General features: G+C 48.1%; 1 pseudogene; it reads right to left on the bottom strand.

The window, feature by feature from the left end:
- Nucleotides 1-648: 648 nt before the first annotated feature.
- LOC114910975 (rho GTPase-activating protein 21-like) overlaps nt 649-9,674 on the bottom strand; it is a 50,853-nt pseudogene continuing 41,827 nt past the window's right edge.

Genomic DNA, 9,674 nt, shown 5'->3' with positions numbered 1-9,674 from the left:
TCGTTTCACACAGTTGGGGGTATTTATCTACCCAGCCAACACTACAATCATCCTTCCCTCACCTTCTGGAAAATCTTTCTTCCTAAACACTTTAAGGTATCAGCGGTAATTTGTCATATTTTGTCCATTTAAATCACCAGTTTTAAGGATTTGAATATCCTTATTTTTTTATGTTTTATATGCTGACATAATAGTGGTGAGTTTTGGTTTTTAACATTTATTTTTTACACTTTGGCAGCAGGGGGTGTAGTGGTTAGCGCTGATGCCTTCCACAGAAACGACTCGGGTTCGAGTCCCATCTCCCGCTGCAGTAGCCCGATCAAGGTACTTAGCTTAAATTGATACAGTAAAAATTGCCCAACTGTGTAAATGAATAAATTGTATGCGGCTTAATGCTAAGTAATTTATAAATAAACGTTAATGTTACATATCCAGTTATGCGCTCTGATTTTAAATGAGTCGTGAAATTCATGGCTACTTCCTGTCATTATTAAGTGAAATGAGAATTTTTTTTATTACTGAGTAATAACTAAATAGAGGGGAAATAAGTCTGCAGTGATCAGAATCAATTTAAAACTAAGGACAGAATGAGTGTGCGTCCAGTTCCAGAGTGGTTGTGTGCTGTGGAGAACTGTCACTCTGTGTGTGTGTGTGTGTGTGTGTTCATGGAGGCAGGAGGAAGTGACAGGACGCCAAACGAACATCTACAGAGCAGCTATGGGGGAAAACCACAGAGGCCAGACATGACGGCGGGGAGGAAGGGGCTGACGAACCGAGCCAGCTGAGCCCACCGGCGCTAACGGCTATCCGTCTAAGGACAATCGAGAGTTGGGGTCGCTAACGGGATCGAGGAACAGCAACGTTATGAAAGGTAGCGCGGCTGTAAGAGCGGCGCCACTGAGGCCACGGGGGCCCGACAGAGCAGGACTGCTGATGTCCTGTCCCCCTTCGCACGGGGGTTCATTTGCATAATTAACAGGTAGCTCAGCCCCCGTCGCACCCCTGGGACATGTGACTGGATGCTACATGACGGACAGCGACCCACGGAGCGTACCATGCTACTTATCCTCGCGGACTGCGTCAGAGACAACAAGAAACAGCAGGAAAAGCTTTGAGACGTTAAGCACTACAGCTCTCCGCCTCGTGTATTATTGAATATTGATGGATCGCACACCAGATGAGGAAATGGATTTCACTGATTCGGCTTTTCCGGTTTACAGGAATCGAGGGTTCCTGCAGACTAGGCAGCTACACTGCGGAGAACAATCGTCCTTCTTGCTACAGTCCCAGCTGTCCATCAGAGACACTACAGAGTCCACGAGTGACATCACCGTGTGATAGACTCCGCCCACTTGGCCTGTTGCAACATCAGTGTGTGAATGGAGGGGCGACAGGAAGAACTAGAGACAGAAGGAGCATCGTTTTTTTTTTGGGGGGAAAGAACATGCTGGGTTAGTGCAACAACAGGCATGATCAGTCACACGCAGCGGGCACAGAAACTGAAGGAAAAGGAAGAAAATGATGGATGGATAAGAGAAAAACGTGGAAAAGTCAACTCAACAACACGGTGAGAAAGTAACACAAAGCAGAGCTACCGATCGTTGAAAAGAAACAATACATGACTAAATGGAAAATAAAATTACACAAACTATTACACTGGCTCCTTGTGTTACAGGTGGGCAAGTTATGAATGTCTGGGATTCAAACTTTCCCCAGTCTGTTTTTAAACTAGTTTTTCATTTGCCTTTTTTTCTGAAATTTTTGTCTGCAGTGGAGTAAACATGACCGGTTCACCTTTTTTATTGTGCCAACAGGTGGCAGTAAAGAGCAACCACACACAATGAAAGTGTGGGACAGCCGCAATTCAACTCACTCCCACAGTGTTCACTGCTGGTGTCTAGTGTTCCTGACTGGCTGTGACCAATAACACGCACACACGCACACATTGTCCGAAACCACTTGTCGCAAGCAGGGTCACGGTGAACCGGAGCCTAACCCGGCAACACAGGGCGTAAGGCTGGAGGGGACGCACCCAGGACGGGACGCCAGTGCGCCACAAGGCACCCCGAGCGGGACTCGAACCCCAGACCCACCGGAGAGCAGGACCCGGCCAAGCCCGCTGCACCCCCCCCCCGGGATCAATAACAAGATGAGGAATATTGTACATGTTTCTGGGATGAATCTGTGCAAATTGTATTTTTTTTCCTATTAGTTTAATGCAGCTGTAACCAAAAAATGTGACACAAATACTTATTATCGTTATGTTTAAGATCTGTATAGAACGTAACGTCAGTGAATAAAGTACGTTTTAAAGCGTCAAAGCATTCAATTACAGTAATTTAACTTTGGATTACAGAGGAAATGCGTTACCAATAGACTTCTGGGCCAAACTCTGCTTATAAGTGGAGGAGCCAGTGAACAGCGAAATGAATATATGGATCAAAATCATATTTCTGTGCCATCAAAAGGGCTGCAACAGTTTGTATGATAATCAGCAAAGCAAACAGTATCTCAGCTCAACTCTGATGTTTCTAAAGACAAGCAAAGGGAAGGAGGTTCCTTCCTCGATGTGCATCTTTACATGATAAACATCAGCGATAACAAATGGACATTTTTCTCTCTCTCTCTCTCTCTCTCTCTCTCTCTCTCTCTCTCACACACACACACACACACACACACACACACACACACACACACACACACACACACACACAGACACACACACGCACGCTTCGCATTATCATAGCACTCCTATTCTAAAAGGTGCACTGGTCATTCACATCCATTGTTCAGGCCTCATTCACATTCTCTCTCTCTGACACGCACGCACGCACACACACCGGTAAGTATAGTAGAAGAGTGTGGTTAACCCACCCCAAAGGTCGCCTTGTCCAGGTAAGTTACCTGATACTTCTCCAGGGGAGGGGACTGTGCGGCCGATGTTGGTCAGCAGGTGGTCAATGTTTGGCACAGGTTGGGACTCGACCGCACTCTCTGGCTGGGTCACGGTCTGCGTGCGAGGGATGGGGGGGGGCGGAGTTTTTGAAATTAGTGTCTGCATGCACAAGCATGCACAGACGCACAGGCGCGCGCGCACACGCACGCACGCACGCACACACACACACCATCTGTAAAATGTGCAGCAATGCTCCCGCTGGAGCTTCAACCAAAACCTCAGGAGTCCGTCCCATAAGGCAGGTTGGCCGGACGATCCCCCCTGCCACCCCCCGGGATCATTAGCCACGTGGGTTCGAACCCACGGACACCCACCGTAGGTTCTTTGTCCCCATCTTCGGTGAAGAACCAGTCGTACTGCGGAGGAGCAGAGCGATACGTTAGCGCCCCCCTCTTGAGGACAGACGCGAGGCAACCAAAGGCGCCGCGAGGGCTCTTACGTGCTGGATGAGGGTCTCCACGATCCTGTACTGGTCAGGCATGTGGGTGACCATGTGGGTCATGTTGTCCTCCGACGTTCTCACCAGGGTGGGTCCGAACACAATGGCTAAGTTCCGTGGCTCCATCTGGTGGACACGGGAAGAAATGCAAGTGGCGCAAGGAGCGTATCTTCAATCTTGACACAGTCTCTGTTCAAGCTCTTTTTTTTGCCATTAAGTATTTATTTCTCGCCCCTTGACGCTCGAGGTCACAGGTACCTTGTTCTTCTCGCAGTTTTCCGACACCGTTTTGAGATGCGCAGAGAGGAATTTCAGCGTTTCGTAATGGTGCTCCGGCAGCTCGTGGAGCTGGAAGCAGAGCGCGACTGAGTCATCTTCCAGGCGCACGCTCATCTGAAATATTTCGTTTGGTCATTTCAACATTAACTCACCAGCTTCTTGAGGATCTTCAGTCTCTCAACCGGATCCTCAATTCTGTTGGCCTCAATAAATTCGGAATACTTTTCTAAAAACGAAAATAACACATTAGACATATAACATCAGACAAAAAAAACCATTCGGCATATGCAGAGGGCAGCAGGTGGCAGGGTTGTTAGAGCCATCGCTCTGCACTCAAAGGACCCGGGGTCCAAATCAATGCTCCGGCTACAGCACCAGTGGTCAAGGTACTTACCCTGAATTGATACAGTAAAAATTGCCCACCTGTATAAATAGGTAACTGATTGTAGACAGCTTAGTGCACAAATATTAAATTACCTTGGAGAAAGATGAATGAAGCCAGAGCCAAATTACCTTAGAGCCAGATGAATGATAATAAATAATAATAATAATGCATTACTGACCACACATGACCAGTGCAGCACTATGATGATTTCTATACTCTCTACTAAATGGTGCTGTTAGTACATTTTCTAAAATCACAACAACTTTCTCACAATGGATGTTACTTCCTGCTATAACCCGTCGGATGTCATTTATATCAAGGTTTATTGGAGAGACTTTTCTTACTGAATGCAAATCATTATTAACATAACTATGCACCCATATTATTTTCAAATTAATGAAAGATGTATTAAAGCAACGCAAAGCAACATTTCGAAGCGTTTAAGCAAACGAAGCGGGCAGAACTGATGTAAAAGTGCACTGCAAACAGACAGGTACCGTTTGTAAAGAGAGGGTCCGGAAGTTTCCGGAAGAAGGATTTGAGCAGGCTGCTAATGACGTTGAGGTCCCTCCATTTCTGGATGAGAGGTGAGAAAGGGAGAGTAAATGAACGGGAGCGGCCGGGTGGAGAGAGGGCTGTGTCGGAGATGCAGATGCAGGACCAACGCTCACGTCGTCCTGGATGTCGATGTCATCGAGACCCTTGTTGAGTTCCTCCTGCATGCTGGAGATGGCGGCATTGTTGCCGGGAACGCGGTAGATGCCCGTGTACTCGAGGCCACGCTCCTCCACCAGCTTGCAGCATACCTCCACGATGAGGGGCACGAACTGCGAGGAGGGAGCGCGACACACACACGGCATCAGCGCTGATTCTTAAAATAGCTGTTGTTTTTCGTTTTTGCAGTTTGCTGGTTTTTATTATTTATTCCAACTACAGCTGGAGGTGAGACGTGAACCTATAACCTTTTGGGTCCAAGGGGAGGGAGCAGCTCTAACCACTATGCTACCAGCTGGCCCAGGAGTGCAGCGTAGTAGCATAGCGTAGAGCAGGGGTGTCAAACTCAATTGCACAGGCCAGGGGCCAAAATCCAAAGCACACTTTAGGTCGCGGGCCGAACAGGATAAACATTTATTGAACACACTAAAACTAAACTTTTAAAACTTTAAAGTTTAAAACTTTTAAAACGTAACTTTTTTGAACATAAATATGAATAAAAACAGACAGGAATATTATTCCGGAATAAATCCACTCAAACCTTAAATAACTTATAATATTTTGCTCTCCATAAAAATATATCCTGTCTAAATTATACAAGTTAGAAATATAAACTAAAGTAAACGTTAAAAGAACAAACATTCTAATTTCTTTACTCTTATGTCATTTTATAAAAAATAAACTTAAATTTTAAATATCCCAAAAGATTTTGCTCTCCATAAAAATATATAGTAAACATATACTCAGCCTCCCATCGGTTTTTAAAGGCTCTGTTTTCAGAATCAACTTTTCTCTTCGGCATCGTGAGGGCTAGCTTCGCAATAACTTGCAGCATCATAAGCTAGACTTGATTAACGCGGGAAATGTTCGGCAAGGCAGCTGAAGCGCTGCATTATGGGATCTGTAGTTTATTGTGTTACCAGCGCTTCATATCGCCGGGCCATTAATACAATAATATATAAAATGATCTCGCGGGCCGGATATAATTACACGCCGGGCCGGATGTGGCCCGCGGGCCTTGAGTTTGACACATATGGCGTAGAGGTTACAGCTGCTGGTTTTATACCCAAAGGTTGCAGGTTCAGTTCCCACCTCCACCTGTAGTACCCTTGAGCAAGGTACTTACCCAGCTGTATAAATGGATAAATACTTGTAAGCAGCTAAACATGGGAGTCACTTTGGAAAAAAGCACCAGCTAAATAAATAAAGGTAAATGTATATACCTGTAAGTAATGGCCTAATGGCCTTGCGTTGTCTCACAGCTACACTGCACTTGAGTTGTGCTTAATAACATTATCTATGAATCCATCTATCTCTCCATCTACACATCTCTTTTAAAGTCTCAGCAGATGACGCGCAAACTGCGGCATAAATGAAAAAAAAAAACGTGACCCCAGCGTAGGCCGTTCTGGCCCGCGACTCACCCGATTGGTCTGCGCAGGGGGGCAGTCGTCCAGCCGCACGCCAAACGTGACGCCCGGGTGGGCTTCTTCTCAGAGCTCTTCCTCATGCGGATGGGGATGCTCTTCCGCCAGGCAGCCCTGTCCTTGGGCGGGCTCACGTCATCTGGGGGGGGAAGGCGGCAGAGCGTGAGGAGCACAGCGGACGCAACCCGGTCAAAGAGACCGAGAGAAGGCGGCGGGGGGTGGCGCCGTACCCCTGTGGAGCAGCTTCCTCTCCGAGTCCTGCTTTGGAAAAGCTCCACCGGACACCTTGGCCTCCCCTTTGGCGCCCAGGAGTGTCTGGCGGATGCTGAGAGACTGTCTGGAGACTTTGGGGGAGGGCTCTGTTTTGCCGCTGGTCGGGCTGAAACACACGTGCACACACACACACACACACACACACACACACACACAGAGAGCATAAGGCCCATGGCGACACTCAGAACATGCACCAGTGGGGAACCCATCGCTTCTCCATCTACCTCATCATGGTGTTGTACTCCTTGATCTTCCGGCTGATGAGGTCTCGGCTCGTGACTCCTGCACTCTGCGGGCAGCGCGCACACACACACACACAGAGGAACAAAACGAGTTGCAAACAGAGAAATGATGTTTCAGTTGCGTTTGTATGTTGAGCAGCCGGTCTGCCGCCATCTGTACGACTGGCAATACAATGAGACTGTGACTGAAAAGGCGGAAGGTACCGCGGTATAGCAGTTACGGGATGCAATTTGAGGCCAAAAGTTTGCAGGTCTAAGCTCCCGAAAGTCCTCCGCCTGCGAAGGAATTAATTAAAATCCATAGTGTGGAAAAAATCTTTTATTATTGTCCATCCAAACGTCTCGTCTGACACTGGACAACCATTGATGGAAGAGGCTCAGGACAGCAGCGCTGCTCTTCATGAGACGAAAAAGCCTCGTAATCAATCGAAAATCACCTTGCCGGCGTCCGCCCTGCCCCCACGCCCCGCTCCCTCAGGTCCCGCTACCTCCTCGTCCACACTGCCGTTCTCCTGGATGACCCGGATCCAGGACAGCATGTCCTCGCGGTCTTCCGCCTGGAAGAGGTACTCGCCATCCGACGTGGTGAGCCGAAGCACGTTCTTACGCTTGGTGTCGCTGTACGAGATGTCGATGAGACACGCCTTGATGCCGATTGGCTGCAGCTCGTTTTCCGCCTGGGCGGAGCCCTGCGCCAGCCCCTCCCTCTTGTCCTTATACAGAAAGAGGAAGTGGCCTCGCAGCACAGCGTACATCTGCTTCCAGGGACGGATGCCTCCACCCACCCGCTACCATGGAAACAGATCGGGGACAGAGGGAGGGAGCAACGGAGAAGAGATGGAGATAAACGAATGAGAGAGTAAGGAGAGAGATGCACTTATATTAATTCATTTATCTGACACTTTTCGCCAAAGCAACTTACAATATTATTTTGGCACACAAAGCTACTTACCCTGATTCACCCATTGATGCAGCAAGGTCATTTTACCGTATAATTCAGGCTAAGTACCGTGATCAAGAGTACTACAGCAGCAAGTGGGATTCGAACCCAGCTCCTTCGATCGCAAGTTAGCGACTCTAACCACTTTGCGACCTGCTGCACTTTGGTTACGCAACTTCACACACAAGGAGCGCCACGGAAACAGGATTTACGCAGTCCGTTCCGCGCAGAGTGAGTCAAACTCCCGTTGCCAGGGACGACAGTCACGTGCTCCAGCAAGTTCCATTCTCGTATCCACGCACCGTGTGTGTGAGAACCGTGCGCCTCTACCCTACAAATTTGGATGGCGCACCTTTAAACCGCACTTTTATTCATTTATTACATTCATTCATATATGTGTTATGTATTCAGTTATTACGTGCATCATTGCTCGTATATTAGATTCATTATTTTTAGCTATTCCCTAATCAAAATCAACCAATCAGATGTCAGAGAAGCATAAATACACAGACTAAGTGATCCAGACGGATCTGGAGGTTTCTAGGGTGACCCGAGCCGCATGTTGACAGGAGGAAGCGGCGGCGTTGATGGTGGCAGCGTTGGTATTAGTGATGGTGGCACTGATGTCGATGTTGGTATTGGTCACAGTGGCGGTACGTGCCGAAGTATCTTGCGCCATCTGGCAGTACCGAACCGTGGCTGCCCCCCCTTTTCAAAACAGAGGGGAACGAGAGACGGGATCTGTCAGCGTGGGTGCGGGAAGCGCTGCTGCGGGGGAGCGGAACATGCCGGAATCATGCTGCACTTCACAGCTACAGCTGCGAGGAGCCATTCGATATTTTCGACATTTAATTCGCTGCCCGTTTCGCCACGGCCCTCCGACTTCCTCACATTTCTACTCATCCTGCTCTTCGTAATCAGGGTTCTGGATCTGGTCACATTAAGACACCTTGATAGTGGGGCATGTTTTGTGGGTCTCCACAAGGACAACACAGATGGACAGCGAGACCTGAAGGACACAGGTCTGAGGGCACAACCAGGCGAAGGAGAACACTTCCAGGTCTCTCTGACAATCTATCTCACATCCTCGGTGTCTACCCACCTCCCCACCCGGTTTGCACCTGGGGCTGGAGACAGGGAGATGCTCACCCATTTGGGGAGTTTGCAGATGCCCAGTTCCCAGGTCAGCAGCTGACCCACATAGGGAAGTTCTGGGAGAAAGTGTGTCTCGGGAAGGGGGGAATGGGGTTGACCGTCCGCAACGGAAAGAAACAGATCCACCAAGCCGGGACCGAGGCATCGCACCTGCTATTAACAGCCAAAGTAGAACATGTACTGCAGTTCTAAAAAAAAAAACAAAGAAGCTGAAATCAAGGTCTCATCAGTCATCCTCAGCTGAACAGCCCCAATGGGGGCAAATGCATCTAAATATGCAGTAAAGAACAGAACACGCAGAAAACGCAGTGTGCACACAGTGGGCATGCGGTCGGCCACCAGACTACAGCTACAGCAGTTGGTGCAGTGCTTAAGAGCCACCACCTTCCACCCGAAGGACCTGGGTTTGAATCCCGACTTCTGCTTGATCATGGTACTTAGCCTAAATTGACACAGTAAAATGACTGCTGTATAAATAGATGAATCACTGTAAGGAGTTTAATTACCATTCGGAGGAAAGTGTCAGGTAAATGAAAGAGTACAATAATTTACTTGAGTGCTGAATGGAAAGAAAAAAAGTGCCACAGTTGACATGAGAGAGACTTAAATTTCTCGATAAAAGCGGAAAAGAAAACAAAACAGGCCTGAATGATTCGCACAGCACTGCCGTAAGTGCTGAGTCTAACAGAAACAAATTGAGGACCTTCAACGACTCCCTAAACATGGAAATTTATCCACCTGACCAACAGATTTAGCAGAGCAGGAGAACCCACTGACAAGAGGTCTAAAATTGAAAACCTAGGTTTTGGCCCCAACGTGTACGAATGAACTCCCTATGTCCCTCAGAGCTGCTGAATCTCTGCC

The sequence above is a fragment of the Scleropages formosus genome, chromosome 7, assembly GCF_900964775.1.
Source record: "Scleropages formosus chromosome 7, fSclFor1.1, whole genome shotgun sequence".
Lineage (NCBI taxonomy): Eukaryota > Metazoa > Chordata > Actinopteri > Osteoglossiformes > Osteoglossidae > Scleropages > Scleropages formosus.
The sequence above is the reverse complement of the archived record's forward strand: the minus strand, read 5'-3'. Positions and strand labels throughout refer to the sequence as shown.